Below are 15,568 nucleotides of genomic sequence, written 5' to 3'. Positions count from 1 at the left end.
TTCATTGAGAGAAACTAAAATTCGTGGTGCTCCAGAAACTTCTTCAGAATTTTAGGGATCCCTTCAATTGTTTCTTTACAAATTCTACAGGGATTACTTCGGAAACTCTTTCCAGGGTTTCTCCAAGAATTCTCTGAGAAATTTCTTCAGTGATTTCTGCAGAAAATTCTACAAGGATTTTTTTTTAGAAATTGCTCTTGCTGTTTCATCTCTGGGATGTCTTCAGAAGAACCCTGCAGAATTCGTTCAGATATTCTTCCCAGGATTTTTCAGAAGCTCTTCCAGAAAATACGCAACAATTACTGTAGAAATTTCGCTGAAAAGAATCGCTGAAAAAGGAAAAGAAAATCGCTGAAGGAAGGAATTGCTATAAATTCCTGAACGATTGTCTCAAGAAATTCCTTAAAAAAATTTTGGAGATAGAAATTGAAGAAATTCTTGGATTTTTTAAGAAATTCCTGGAAAAAAAATCTTAAAGCAATTTCGGAGGTTATCAATTAAGCAATTTTAGGATTCCTAAGATAATACCAAGGAAAATACCTCAAGGAAAACCTTATAATACTCCTATCATGAGAGACTTATTCCTAGAGGAATTTCCAGAATTCCAATAAATATAATTCTTGTACTGTTTCTAAAAGACTTTGTTCACAAAAACTCCTAAGCTACTACCAAATTACGAAATTTCTAAACAAAACATTGCTGATAAAAATATGGAGGGATACATTTGAAAATCACTGAATAAATTTCAAAATAAATGATTTTTTGGAAGAATTTTTGAAATAGCACCTGCATGAACTGGAGAACCCTCTGTAAGTATACGTAGAACTGTTTTTTTTTAATTCCCCGAAAAACCTCAAGAAATAGATTCTGGAGTAATTTCTACAGGAATTGTTGAGATAACCTTTGGAAAAACAAATCTAAAGGAATTCCTGAAGGAAGGTCTGAATACACCCGATTCTTTTTTTTTTGCATGAGTCGTTTTTTTTCTGTAACTCAGTCAATGTTCAACCAATTGACTTGATTTTGCGTACACGAATAGTACTAATGGTGCTTACATATGTTCAAAATTTCATGAGAATCAGCTCAAAATTGACTAAGTTATAGAAAAAATCAGACACGTGCAAAAAAAAAAAAAAAAGAAATCGGGTGTAAATCCAAAGCAAAGCTTAAAGGAATAACTGAGGAAGCTATTGGAAAAACCTCTGTATAAACTTGCAGAAGAGTCTCTAGAAAATTTTCTAGAGGAATTTGCAAATAAATTACCTATAAAATTCCTGATCTTATGGAGTAATACCAAAAGTAACCTCTGGATAAATTATAATAATTATAATAATAGCAATAATTTCTGAAAAATACTCTGGAAAGGATAACTCTTGAGGAATTTCTACAGATTCTCCGAATCGAAATAGCTCCTGGAGTTGGCATCTTTTGAAGAAACATTTGTAGGAATTCCTGCAAAAATCTTGGAGAAATTCCTTGAGAAGTTTTCAGAAGAACATTCGGAGAAATGTTTCCGGGAGTGAAACTCCTGGAGCAAAATCTGATAATGTTTCTGGAAGAGTTCCTTCAATATTTGAAGAAATACTTGAAGGAATACAAGCATGAACAATGTAGCAATTGCTAATCCTTGAACAAATTTCCTGTAGAATCAAGCGAGAATTTCTGGGGAAACCCATGGGCCAGTTTCAAGATGAAAGTTTTGAAAAAATTCTTGAAAAAGGAAAATTCGTGGGAGAATTCCTGGTAGAATCTCCGGAGAGATTCCTGAAGAAAATTTTAAAAATATGCATGGTCAGGGAAGCATTCTGAAGGGATACTAGAAGGAATCTTAAGGGGAATTCTTGCTTAAATCATTCAAAGAAATTCTGCGTAAAGCTTCTTTCTGTAAACATTCCAGAAAAGTTTTGATAAATCCTTTAAGGACAGACTCGTTAGAATCCCAAAATGGCCGTCACAATGGCCGACTTTGGCACCTACTCACGATTTCGAACGCACAAATCTCTACGTAAGCATAACCAACGCACCTGAGCTTTTTATTTTAAGCTTATTACCAGTGAGCAAGAACAGATTAATAAAATGCACTGTTGTTTGAAGCATGCTTCTTGAGATTTGTGCGTCTGAAGTTCTGATGCACTTTTGAAACGGGATTTCAAGACGTTTGTCCTTAAGAATCTCCAAAGGAATTTCTGCTGGTATCCCAGAATTTTCTAGAAATTATAAGAATGATTCTTGGTAAACTCAAAAAAGGAATTCCAGCAAGAATATTCCTTTCTTGATAATTACAGAAAAAAATCGTAAAAAAACAATGCATAGGGAGGGGGAGGAGGTTTCTGGGAAAAAAATCTTAACTAGGCACAGTAGAGCATTTCCTAGGGGTCGCATGCTAGAATTTTTCGGTTTTAAAATATGTTCCACCCATTCGTTCCAATCATTGTCATTATAAAGCTATTTGATTTTTTAATTTATTTTATTAATTTTTTTTATTTAAATTACACCTAATATTGTATGAAAAAGTGTCGAAAAAAATGTTTGAACATCATTAGACTCAAAGAGGAAAGACATTTGATTGATTGATTTAGCTTTATTTGAGAGACTTTCAGCCCTTGGCTGGTTCGTCTCTTTAAAGACATTTGAATGTCAAGTTGTGAACAGGTCTAAACTGTAGTAGAATTGTTCCTATACATGGACGACCCTCTGTCAGAAAGTGCTGCTTGAGGCTCAATAAGGAACCGACTAACTTCTTACAGCCAGCACGTGCAACTTGGCGCGATGAAGCCGGTCGGCGGAGAATCTTTTCCGTAGCTTATAGCAATCTTAGAGCCAGATTTGTCATTGCAAATTTTTCCATTTATCATCTTTTTCGCACAGTTAGGTATGCGAAGGAAAAAAATGCGAAGAACGCTGCGACTTCGAGGGGCCGTTCAGTCAGTTCGTCGGTAGTGAAGATAAATTGCTTTGATCGCAATGCCGAATGATCCAAAAGGGAGCAAAGTTGTCCGGATGCGTTTGGTTTCGACGGTTGATTATCAATTTCGAAGCTTGGAGGGAGGAATGTGAGGTTCCTGCGTGTCAAATTAGTGGTAGTTTTTTTAAGATTGATTTTTGTACACAATAAGAAAACACTTTAATTATCACTTTTTTAATTGAAGTTTATTCATTACTTACTGATTTAAAACTATGAAAACTAAGTATAAACAATTATATTTACTTTGAACGCATTTCATGACTTGCCAAGAGAAACATTTTTTGTAAATATAACTATTTCAAGATGGTACCCAACTAACAATAGCAAGCTGCAAACAAGCATGCATGCTGAATTGTTGCTTTATAATAGTAATTATTGCTGAACTAAAATTATTCTGTACACATTACTGTACAAATGCTTTTTCAATTGAAAAAGTAGCCAAAGTTCAACTTTTCGCATCGGTAGAAACAATGATAATTTAAAACACTTTTCAAGCGTTTAATAAGATTTTTATTCGACTTGCAGTAATTCCTTTACAACATAGTTTAACAAGACCTTTTCATGGTTCTTGTTAAGTTCATGTATAAATTAGCACATGCATCTGTATAATGTGCTTTTCACAAGTCAAATAAGCACTTTCGTTTCATCATACTTTAACTCAGAATACATGATGAAAAACACGTGTTTTTTTACTGAACAACAGCTGAATTAATTTGTTGTTCAGTTGTTAACCATAATGTTCTGTGCTAATTCACCCCTGCTGAATAGGAGTCAAAGTCTGATCATTGTTAAACCACGGGAAGATTATGTTTTGATTTGAGCGCTGCAATTCCTCATCTCTAGGATGGCGCAGATAGGAAGGCATGCTCGACGGATCTCGAGTTCGAATCTTGGATTAGGTAAATTTATGTGTAGTTATTATTTCACAATAGTTATTCACAGCATAAGCTCAATCCATAAACTCGTGCGGAAATTGAAAAATTTTGCATTTCATTTATTTTTAATAATTTTTGCAAAAGCTGAATAACAGCTTTACTATATAGTTGTAAAACGATTTAACAACAAACAGTTCAGTTGGTACATAACACCATGCTTTATATGCAGTTTCTCCAAATTTGTGTGAACAAAACCCGACCAAAGGTTGTGCCTGAAAATTATCCAAATGTTATTCAGCATCATGCTGAACTAATTCGTCGTAATGGTGCTTGTAGAATGAGTCAGTCAAACTAGTCATAAACTTTTAAAATTTCTTGAAAGCAGGGAAATAGAAAAGCATGAAACGGAACTACAGTGGTGACCCGATTTTGTATAGCTCCCATTTTGCCCACGCCCGATTTTCCAGCTGAACAATGAAAATAAAAAGTGTGTTTCACACAGTGTTTGTCATTTAAGAAGCGCAAGAAGCGTATTCTCTTCTAATTTACGGATTTACCAAGGATTGGCCACCTGGTTCCGGAATCAAAATGGGTCATTGGAATTGACCATTCCAATGGTCAGAGATTCCTCTATGGATTCCTCCATGGACTCATCCAGGAAGTCATTCAGGTATTCCACTAGGAATTCCTCCAGAGCTCCTTCAAGAATTCATCCGAGATTTCCTCCAACAACTAATCCAGGGGTTTCTTCAGCAATTTCTCAAGGAATTCTTCCAGAAATTCCTCCAGGGATTCCTTCAGAGTTTCCTCCAGAAATTCCCTCAGAAATTTCTTCAGGAAGTCCTCCAGAAATTTCTCGTATAATATCTCCAGGAACTTCCCTAAGAATTCCCCAAGGAATTTCTCCAAGAATTCATCCAGGAATTCCTCCAAGTCATCTGCCTAGAATTCTTCTAAGAATCTGAATTCTAAAACTCCTACTGGACCTTCTCCAAGAATTTCACCAGAGAATCCTCTAAGATTTCTGCCATGAATCCCTTCAGGAATTTCGCCAGAAATAGCTGTAGGGATTTTTTCAAGAAATCCCTTCAAGAATTCATTCAAAACTTCCTCCAGAAAATCCTTTATGAATACCTCCTAGATTCTTCAGGAAACCTCCAGAAACGTCTCAAGAAAATATTCCTGGGACAACTCCAGGGATTCCTCCGAGAATTCCTTCAAGGAATTCTCCTGGAACTGCTCCAAGACTTCTTCCAAGAATTTCTCAGCCGGGGCCCGTGGCGTAGTGGCTGCACGCTCACTTCATAAGTGGATGGTCATGGGTTCGATCCCAACCCCGGCACTTTTTTCGTCAGTTGCTCTTCTCCCCGAGGATATCGGCTAACGGCATCTCACAATGGTCCCCCATCGGACTGGAAAAGAAACAAGAGCCACACATCAACATCCTCGTGCTCATCATTCTACCATGGACAGGGTAGAAAAGTGACAGCAGCGCAAAGACAACCAGTTGGATTTAGTTGAAATAGAATAGTATACATTTAGGCGCTGTGCAAAGTGTAAGCGCAGCTGCCATTGAAAACGCTCACGCAGTGCCCTAGTGGACAAAAGAGCTGTTGGTTAAGTGGTTGAAGAATAAAAATAAAACAGCTGAACACAAAAAAAAAATTTCTCCAAAATTTTCTCCAAAAATTCCTCCAGGAATTTTTCTAAGAATTTCTCCAGATATTCCTCCAAGAATCCGCCCAGGAATTTCTCCAGAGATGCTTTCAAGAATTCCGACAGGAACTCTTATAAGAACTTCTCCAAACGCTGCTCCAATCCTTCTGTAAAAATTCCTCCAAAAATTCCTACAGGAATACCTTCAGGAATTCCTCCAAGACATCCGCCAAGAACTCCTCCAACAATCCCTTCCAGAATTCCCTTCCAAAATTCCCTTCCATGAATTCCTTCAGAAATACCCCAAAAAAACCTTTCAAGAATTTCTCCAAGAATCTCTCTAGGATTTTCCCAGGAATTCCTTGAAGATTTGTTTTTTTTTTTCAGGAATTCATCCAAGAATTCCTACAAGAATACTTCCAGAAATTTCCTCAAGAATTTCCAGGAGTATTTCCTGCAAGAATTCACTGGAGTATTTGCTGGATGAATTTCTGGAATATATACTGGAGTATATCCAGTAAGCATTCCTGTAGGGATCCCTGGAAGAATGACTGATGGAATTCCTGGAAGGTATTCCGGGAAGAACACCTGTTGGAATTGCTGGAGGTATTCCAGGATAAATTTGTGGAGGAATTCCTGGATGTATTTCTGGAGGACACCGTGGAATAATTCCTGAAGGATTCCCTAGAATTCATAGATAAATTAGCAGTAATTCATGGAAAAATTCCTGGAGGTATTCCTAGAGGGATTTCTGGAGAAATTTCCCGGGAAAATTACCCGACGAAATTCCCTGGAGGAATTCTTGGAGTAATCGCTGGAAGGATTCCTGAAGAAAACTTTGGAGGAATCCTGTAGGAATTTCTGATAGAATCCCTTGAAACCTGGATAAATCCCTGGATTAGTTGTTGGAGGATATCTTGAATGAATTGCTGAAGGAATACCTGAATGAATTCCTGGATGAGTCCATGGAGGAATCCATAGAGGAATTCGCGGAGGAATCCCTGAGGGTATTCCTGAAGGAAACTCTTAAGGAATCTCTGAAGGAATCCCTGGAAGAATTTCTAGAGAAATCGCTGGAGGAATCCCTGGAGAGATTCATAGAAAAACTCCTGGAGGAATCCCAGGACAAATTTCTGGAGGAACTCTTGGGAAAACTTCCTTGGGGAGTTTTAAGGGAACGCCTGGAGGAATCCTCGGGGAATTTTCGGAGAAATTCCTGAGAATCTTTCGAAGGAATTCCCGAGGAAATCCTGCAGGATTTTTCGAAATGTTCCTTGAGTAATTCCTGAGGAACTCCTGAAGGAATTCCAGCAAAGTTCCTGAAAAAATTGCGATATCCGAAATACTTCCTCCTGGTATTTTTTCAGGGATGTTTTCATGGATTCTCCTCCAGGAACACCTCTATCGATCCTTCCAGTGATTTCTCTAGATATTCCTTTATGGATTACTCCCGATATGTCTTCAATGAAGAGCATTCCTGATGAGTTTTCGCTAGATATTGCTGTAGAAATTCCTCCAGAAATCCCTCCTAGGATTTGTTTTGAAATTCCTACTATGATACCTCCCGGAATTTTTCTAGGGATTTCTCTACAGATTTCTATTGAGATTTTTTCAGGATTTGTTGGTGAGATTATTCAAGACACTTCTTCCAGAAGTTCCAGTGGAATTTCAGCTAGTATACATCAAGCAATACCTCCTGCGGTTCTTCCCGCAATTCCCCCTAGGACTCCTACAGCAATTCTAAGTGGTGTACCTCCAGGAAATCTTTTAGGGATTTCTCATGGAATTCCTCCTGGCATTCTTGCTGGATGCTGTCGGGCAAGCTTCTTAGGATTACTCCAAAAATTTCCCCTGCGATTCCTTCGGGGACTCCTCCTGGATTTCTTCAGAATACTTCTACTGATTCCTCCTCTAGGCACTCCTCGTGGTACATATTCTAGGAACTTCTGTTAGGATTCCTCCAGGCAGTCCTGATGGGATTTCACTAGAGATTGTCCATCTCCTGAAATTCTTATAGGGATTCCTTAAGAGATTTATATTGGTATTGCTTCCGCTGGAATTCCTGGTGGCAGGCCAAGTGGAATTCGTGGAGAAATTTCTAGAGTAATCCATGGATAAACACTCTGGAGGAATTCCTGGATGAGTCGTTAGAAAAATCCCTGAAAGAATTATCAAAGGCATTTTTGGAAGTATCGCTTGTGGAATCCCAGCATGCGCTCCTGGATGAAGGTCAGGAGGAGTTCCTGATGGAATCCTAAGTGATTTTTTTGGAAAAATTCAAGGAAAAAATGTCTCGAGGAATTCCGGGGGGAAACACTGAAGGAACTTCTGGAAGAATCCTAGGAAGATTACTTGGATCATCCCAGCAAGAGTTTTTGAAGTAATCCCAGAAGAAATTCTTAGGACAATCCCTAGAAGAATTCTGGGAAAAGAAATGCAGGAATTTCTAGAGAAACCCCTTCAGGAATATCCGAACGAATCCAAAGAAAAAATAGTTGAATAAATACCTGGAGGAATACCTCTAGAAGTCCTAGGAAAAAGCCGGTAGAAGTATTCTGAAGAAATCCACAGGAAAGGCCCTTAAGCAATAGCAGGAGGTATTTCTGAAAGAATTTTAGGAAGATTTCTGGGAGAAAATGCCTGGAAAATGCAAGGAGCTGATAAAATCGGGTCCTCACTGTATTCGTGAAATTTCTTACGAATTTCGTTCTAATTATAAAGGTTGAATATTATCAGTCTGCTCGTAACGATATTTAAGGTAGAAGCTTTCAAGATATCTTCGAGTAGTTTCAAGGAAAAGACCAGAAAAGTTTCTTGCAGACATAAGAGGCGAACACTTTTACGGATTTTTTGGTGGAAGTTATTGATACATTTCTGGTAAACTTAACAAAGAGTTGTCTGGGTTGTGTATGTGGAATGATACCTGGTAAAGCCCCGCATCAATTTATGACCGTTAGACCGTTTTATGAGCTATTTTTATAAAATTCGTACACACGTTTTTGGTAGCGATCTTTTCATCCAGATACATACTTATTCCACAGACAAACAGACGTAACACTCTGATAATTCCCGTCGCGTCGTACACCGATTTAACGGTATATTTAAAATGTTGATAGTTGGCCAACTACCCACCCGTGGCGCTCGTATCGTTTTTGTTCGAGTTTGACGTTTATCCACTATCGCCATCTGAATGCACCCTGGTGTCAAGTGTCGAAAATAAACAAACAAACAAACAAACTATCGCCATCTAGTTGATGGTGGGCCAAACTCGGTTTTTTAGTATATTACACCGACGTACCTAACCTCAAAATGACTGCCAACTCTCAGGCCATTTTGACAGATCTAACATGAGCATGAAAAGGACAGTAACAAGATCGAAACGTAGAATGTAAGATCCGTCTTTTTCGTGCATGTGTGTGGTCTGTTAAAATGACCTGAGAAGTCAGGCCAAACATATCTAAAAGTCCTGTCTGCAGAAGAGAGGCTCTCCTTGGTTTTCCTCTCTTTCGTTATCTCAGCTGTTTATTTGTATTATGATTGTCTCCTTGCGTTGAACGATGGTCAAAACAATCGTCTTTTGATTTGTACTGCAAAAAATGTTGAAAAGTGTATTACCATTACATTGCAATAATTGAAAGAGAAAGTAAACAAAGAGAGCCATTCAAATGCAGATAGGGCCTATTGAAATGTTTGGCCTGAAGTGTCAAACATTTTCATGGCTAGCTTTGTAGGTGTAATGAAGAATTGAGCGAATATGTTTCCGTGACTGTGATTTGAATCGAAAAATGTTCGAAGTGTTACGTCTGTTTGTCTGTGCTTATTCCTTAGAAAATTTAATCAAAAAATAAGAATACTAAAACATGTTTTCTCTTCTATTTTCAGGTTCGTAAGTTCAACTTTTTCTTGTCTCCAAAGAAGTTTGCGGTGAGAAAAAAAAATATTTCACTCAACTTGTAAGCATGCTACTACGCTCTGTCAAATTACAAGCCCTACTGTGGATATTTTTCGCTGAGTTTCTTGCGAAATTCTGAGAGGAATTTTTGGAACGAGTCAATCATATAGTCAATAAAGTCAATCATTTGTCTGTGGGTGAATCTTATATGAAATTCACGAAGAAATTCGCTTTAAGTGTGGTCAAACCTGGCCACACGATTGACAAATGCTCCATCGTTTGACAAATACAGCGTTAAGCTGAATTCTTTATTACACCAACGAACCTAACCTCAAAATGACTGACAATTCATAGGTAATTTTGACAGATGTAACTTGAGCATGAAAAGGACGGCCACAATATCGATAAAGTAGAATATATGATCCGTCTTTTTCGTGCATGTGTGTGGTCTGTCAAAATGACCTCAGAAATGTCAGACATTTTCATGGCTAGCTTTGTTGGCGTAATGAAGAATGAAAGACAGTAGGTCGGTCGTTTGGTCCTAGGTTTGGTCAGGTTTGACCAACCGTTTGACTGGTGTGTAGGCTCCCTTATGGAAGGATCGAAGTAGGCATCGCCGCGATCGGACGTGTTTTGTTTTGCTTGTCACGTGTTTTTTTTTTTCGTTTTCCCGTTCCCGTGATATTTCGGATAAACTGGACCAAATGCTGTGTGTTTCGTGACCTCTGTAACGCTGTTAGTGCCGGGCTGGGTTCAGAGTTTGTTTAGTTTCCCATCCTCGTCGCCAATGTAGGAAACACAGTTTACTGTTCGGGTTACTAAAACAATAATGACTTTATTCTCATATTCTCCTGTCAGTGCTCTAAGCACAGCCTCCTATATGTAATGATATTCCGCTACACTACACCTGTTACGTGTTTGAAAGCTACTAGTCGAAAGAAAATTTTTATTACATTTTCGTCGCTTGCCGTTAGTGGGCCTGTTAGTACCCAGACATCGACTTCGGATGGAAGACGCCGCATAATTTTTGCAGTATGAAGTGCGTAATCGTGTTTCATCAGGCCTCCGGATGTCATCGCAAATATCAATATTCAAGTGGATCCACGGATGCCTCAGCTGATCTTGGTAAGAATATGTTATGATTAATTTTTCATTATTTTTCACTTGTATTCATACAACAAAACTCATATAGGGTAAAAGCACTAGACTTCGCCACTGCTCTAGTCTTCGCCCCTCCATACAAATGCCATATTTTATGTATGAAGTGGCGAAGATTAGAGAAGAAATTTAGGGGGCTAAGTCTAGTGTTTTTACCCTATCGCAGAGCGTTATAAGTGTAGTAAATCCACGCATTGATTGACTTGTAACTGCAAACAACAATAAAAAGTCACTATAGCAGAGCGTAGTTTCGATCTACGGACCTCTGGGTTATGGGCCCAGCACGCTTCCACTGCGCCACTCTGCTTCTATACTACTTTATCGCCCGTCAGTGCATTATATCAGAAGAGTTATTTCGTAACCATCAACGAAAATGCTTTCATGCAGCGTTTCACTCTCTCAAAATGTTTGACAATTCTTCATTACACCAACAAAGCTAGCCATGAAAATGTTTGACAATTCACAGGTCATTTTGACAGACCACACACATGCACGAAAAAGACGGATAACTTATTTTACTTTATCGATCTTGTTGCCGTCCTTTTCATGCTCATGTTACATCTGTCAAAATGACCTGAGATTTGTCATTCATTTTGAGGTTAGGTTCGTTGGTGTAATGAAGAATTCTCAGGACATTTTCACAGATCTAACAACCTTGTTCGGCAACAAGGTCGGACAAGTAGGAGATTTATTGTCGTTATCATGCATGTGTGTCATATATAAAATAATTGTCATACATATTGAAATTATTCTTCATTACACCAACAAAGCTAGTCATGAAACTGTTTGACACTTCTCAGGTCATTTTGACAGACTACGAAAAAGACGGACCATGTATTCTATTTTGCCGTTCTTTTCATGCTCATGTTGCAACTGTCAAAGTGACCTGTGAATTGTCGTCAGCCATTTTGAGGTTAGGTTCGTTGATGTAATACTTGTCAAATATGTTGTGTGATTGGTAGGTGGTGGTGGTTGGTGACATGTAATTCTTTATTGCACCAACGAACCTAACCTCAAAACGTCTGACAATTCTCAGGTCATTTTGACAGATGTAACATGAGAATGAAAAGGACGACAACAAGATCGATAAAGTAGAATATATGATGCGTCTTTTTCGTGCATGTGTGTGGTCTGTCAAAATGACCTGATAATTGTCAAACAGTATGGCTTGCTCAAAGTATCTAAATACCAAGGTAAGAGATTCCCGCTAATATTCACAGATTAGTGAGAAAAGGAAAAAAGCAAAAAATAGTTATGAAGCTTGCGCTGATTTGTATGGGCGCATCACTATTTAGCAAACTTTCTTAAGAAATTAAGCACTCCCATCTTAGAAGCAATTATTTAATTGCATCTCACTGGATTAAATGTGACCTCCATGCAATCAAACAGGAAATATCGCCATTTGAAAATCGGTAACAATTTTTTTTTAATTGGTTCAGCATATTTTTTCAGCATTTAGGAACATTCAAACTAATAAAACTTCACAAACTTGGCTGAAATAATGACATTTTAGTGTAAAAACACCAACTTTTCATAACTAATGCAGATGTGTTGGTGAGTCTCATTTTTGACATTTGCGGGAATCTCTCTTACCTTGGTATTTAGAGATACTTTGTGGCTTGCTTTGTTGGTGTAATGAAGAATGAAGAACAAGAACGGGATCTTGGTCGATACAGTAGATTAAAATATTCGTCGCCCAACGTGGGGCTCGAACCCACGACCCTGAGATTAAGAGTCTCATGCTCTACCGACTGAGCTAGCCGGGCATATCGATCAGTAGCACTTTGCTCCAAACCACATTAGTGGGAGGACAAATACTACTTCTTACATTGTTGATAATTATTTCATCATTAATTTTCAGTTTCACAAATAAAATAAATCCAAATTGTTTACTACACCAACGAACATAACCTCAAAATGACTGACTAACAAAAATGTTACAATGATTAAGTACACTACCGCTGCCGCGAGCCTTCCGCCTTTCATAATCGTAAAGCTATTCTTCATACAGATCGATAACGCAGGTTTTATTCATATAAAAAAAGATCACGCCCCCGGGTGGACTCGAACCACCAACCTTTCGGTTAACAGCCGAACGCGCTAACCGATTGCGCCACGAAGGCGATATGAAGCTGACTCCATAAGGCCATATTAGAATCAAGGTCACGACGAACATGTGTGTAATCTTTGAGACGTAGTGCGGGTAGCGTGCTTTCCATGTCAACTGCTGGATTACTTTCGATAAACCATATCAGGTCGCTGACCAAACAAAGAATCCCGTCGACTCGATAGACAAAAGCGAGTCTGATTTAGCAAAAGTTTATTCCAACACAGTCGTAAAACGCTATATTCAACCAATTTTATCATTTAGACCTTCATTAGATCTCATTTAGAGGTCATCTATCCAGACTCGCAGAGAATTGTGGTGCATCATACCTACCCTATCAACAACGGTCAACCACATCGACTGACTGGCAGTCAGACAGGCAGTCGTCCATCCATCCCACCACAAAGCAATAAAATTCCATCCAACTCAACGACGACAACGTAGCAGCGAGCCAGCGAGTGAGCAAAGCACATGCCGTAACCAACTGTGCCAATACAAAAGCTTCTGAGCGTCTTCGCACGTTTATGATCGTCGTTCGTTTGATGTCCCTGCTGGCTGTTGCCCTCGGTGGCTGAACTCAAACCCTCAAACGCTCAAACCCATATCGCTGTAACTTTGAATGGGTACCTACTCTGATTTTTACGATCTCTTCTCCTTTCAAGGAAGAAGTACTGTTTATGCTTTGCCACTTTCGGGAGAAGTGCATTCCCCCGCGCCGCAGTTATGAACTGCAACTTTGGGACTTTTTGCTATTAAGTTTTGTTTGTTACTCTGTTCATGGAATTGTTCCATTAAAAAGTCGTAAACCTAATTACGGTTTCTTGTAAAAAGGCGGTAGGTTTATCTATAGTTAAAAGAAGATGTGAAAAAAAATTATTCTACAGCTACACTGAAAATTTTTAACATATTTTGTCAAAGAGGTTAATGAAGAAATTTTTAGAAGGTTTCTTTTTTGTAGTGCTCCTGTGGTTCCTTCAGAAAGTTTTCCTGGGATTACTTCAGAGATTCTTTCGGATATTCTTTCACGGATTTTACAGAAGTACTCCATGAAATACCATAAAAAATACCGAAGAATTTTTAAAAGGGTTGCCTAAAGGAATTTCTAAAAGAATTCTTGAAGATTACAAAAAATTCTTGAAAATTTTCAAAAGAGATTCAGATTCCTGAACAAAATTCTCTCGAAAAAAAATCTGTACCTAGTAATCTTTGGAGGAGTATTTATCTGCAGAAACTTTTGGCGGGAATACCTCATCATTGAAGAGATTTTTAAAGGACACTTTTGAAGGATTTCTTAAGTAAACCTCAGAAAAAATTTCTGGAGGAAACCTTGAATTAATTTCTGCAGGAATCCGAGCAGAAACTGCAGACAAAGGTATTAGAGGAGTTCTTATATAAATGTCTGACGGGATTCTTGGAGGGTATTCTCGAGCAGGAAGCGCTACTGGATATACTTCTGAAGGAGTTCTTAAAAGAATTTGTTGCAAAATGTCAAAAGGTGTAAGTAGCATAGCATAGCATAGCCGACCGTACACATCCTGGGGTGGCTGTCGATAGAGACGTTCAATGCGCCAGAAAAGTTGCCTGGGACTTGACAAACCTTTCATTTAACGAACTCTCGACACCTGGCCAGGTCCTTACGATCAGCGGGGATGGGGAGGAAATGGTGATGCAAAATGTCTAAAGGTGTAAGAGGACAAAAATCCCCGAAATATTTTCTTAAATATTCGCTAGAGGAATTTCAGTGGAAGAAACCCATCAGAAATTTGAAACAAAGTTCTTGGAATCATACTAAATCATGCTTCTGAAGAAATTAAACTTTTCGAATAAATCTTTAATTAAAAAAAAACCTGGGAATGTGGAGAATACTCTGCAGTTATTCCATGAAATATTTCTTGAGATATTTCTGGAGAAACGACAAGAAATGTATCCGAGAGTGATTTTTGAAAGAACTCCTGAAAAATCTTTAAAGATATTCCTAAAAGGTCCCCAGAAAAAAAAACTGAAAGAATCCCTTAGGAAGGTGTCAATCAATTCCAAGAGATGTTTGTGGTGTAATACCTAGAGGAGTGTTTAAGGAACTTCTGAAGGACAAATCGTTTGAGATTTCCAGACTTCCAGAGCATTTCCAGCAAGAATCTCTTGAAGAATTACTGAAAAAATAGCTGGAGCAATCTTTGATGAAAATCCTGAAGGATTCGCTAGAAGAATTCCTCTACAATAAGAGAAGAAACTTCTGCTGGAAGGGTGAAAACTGAAGAAACGCCGGGAGGAATATGTTGACGAGATGCTGGAGAAATTTCTAGAGCAATTCCTGGAAAAAAATAAGAAGAAATCCTGAAGTTAATTTGATTATCAGTTGAAATGAACAAAATAATGACAAGAATGAGATCTTTTTTTACAAAAAAATTTACAACATTTCAATTTGAACTACAAGAATGACACACCTCCTGGAATGATCAATCTCCCGGAACAAAGAAGCATACCCAAGTAACAATTCAAAATCATTAATAAGCATGTCAGTTGATTAAATGTGCTACAAAGGCGCCGACCGTTGTACAAGAGTTTATGTTTAACAAAATAGCGAATAGATGTTTCATGCAGTGGAAGCTGCACGTTTGTTACACATATTTCTGTTCATTGAACAACCAATGGTATAAAAGTTTAAAGACAGCAGCTTAGGTATTCACATCATCTGTCTAACAGTGCTTTAATAATGATAGAATACAAGCTGCTTCCGACGTATTAGATGCCGTTATTCCACATAAGATCTTCAATGGAACAAGTAGCTTATTTAAAATTTAACAACTTTTGCTTGATCATTTTATTCAACTACACTGATATAGCTTAACAACAAGATGTTATCATGTTTCTTCAATACAAATGTTACACTTTTATTCAAGCAATGTTGAATAGCA

At 38.0% G+C, this 15,568-nt stretch overlaps 1 protein-coding gene and 3 non-coding genes across 4 annotated transcripts in view; 1 reads left to right on the top strand and 3 right to left on the bottom strand.

Annotated features, from left to right (window-relative positions):
- The window catches only part of LOC109421249 (centaurin-gamma-1A), a 560,936-nt gene that overhangs the window by 321,908 nt on the left and 223,460 nt on the right, over window positions 1-15,568 (top strand). The window lies entirely within an intron of this gene.
- On the bottom strand, window positions 10,782-10,853 carry Trnam-cau (transfer RNA methionine (anticodon CAU)). The gene has a single exon. It is a non-coding gene; the product is annotated as a tRNA-Met (tRNA).
- Window positions 12,240-12,312, bottom strand: Trnak-cuu (transfer RNA lysine (anticodon CUU)). Its single transcript has one exon. It is a non-coding gene; the product is annotated as a tRNA-Lys (tRNA).
- On the bottom strand, window positions 12,596-12,669 carry Trnan-guu (transfer RNA asparagine (anticodon GUU)). Its single transcript has one exon. It is a non-coding gene; the product is annotated as a tRNA-Asn (tRNA).

The sequence above is a fragment of the Aedes albopictus genome, chromosome 2 (assembly GCF_035046485.1).
Source record: "Aedes albopictus strain Foshan chromosome 2, AalbF5, whole genome shotgun sequence".
In the NCBI taxonomy this organism is placed as follows: Eukaryota; Metazoa; Arthropoda; class Insecta; order Diptera; family Culicidae; genus Aedes; species Aedes albopictus.
Note: the sequence above shows the minus strand (reverse complement) of the source record. Positions and strands in the feature narration are given on the sequence as shown.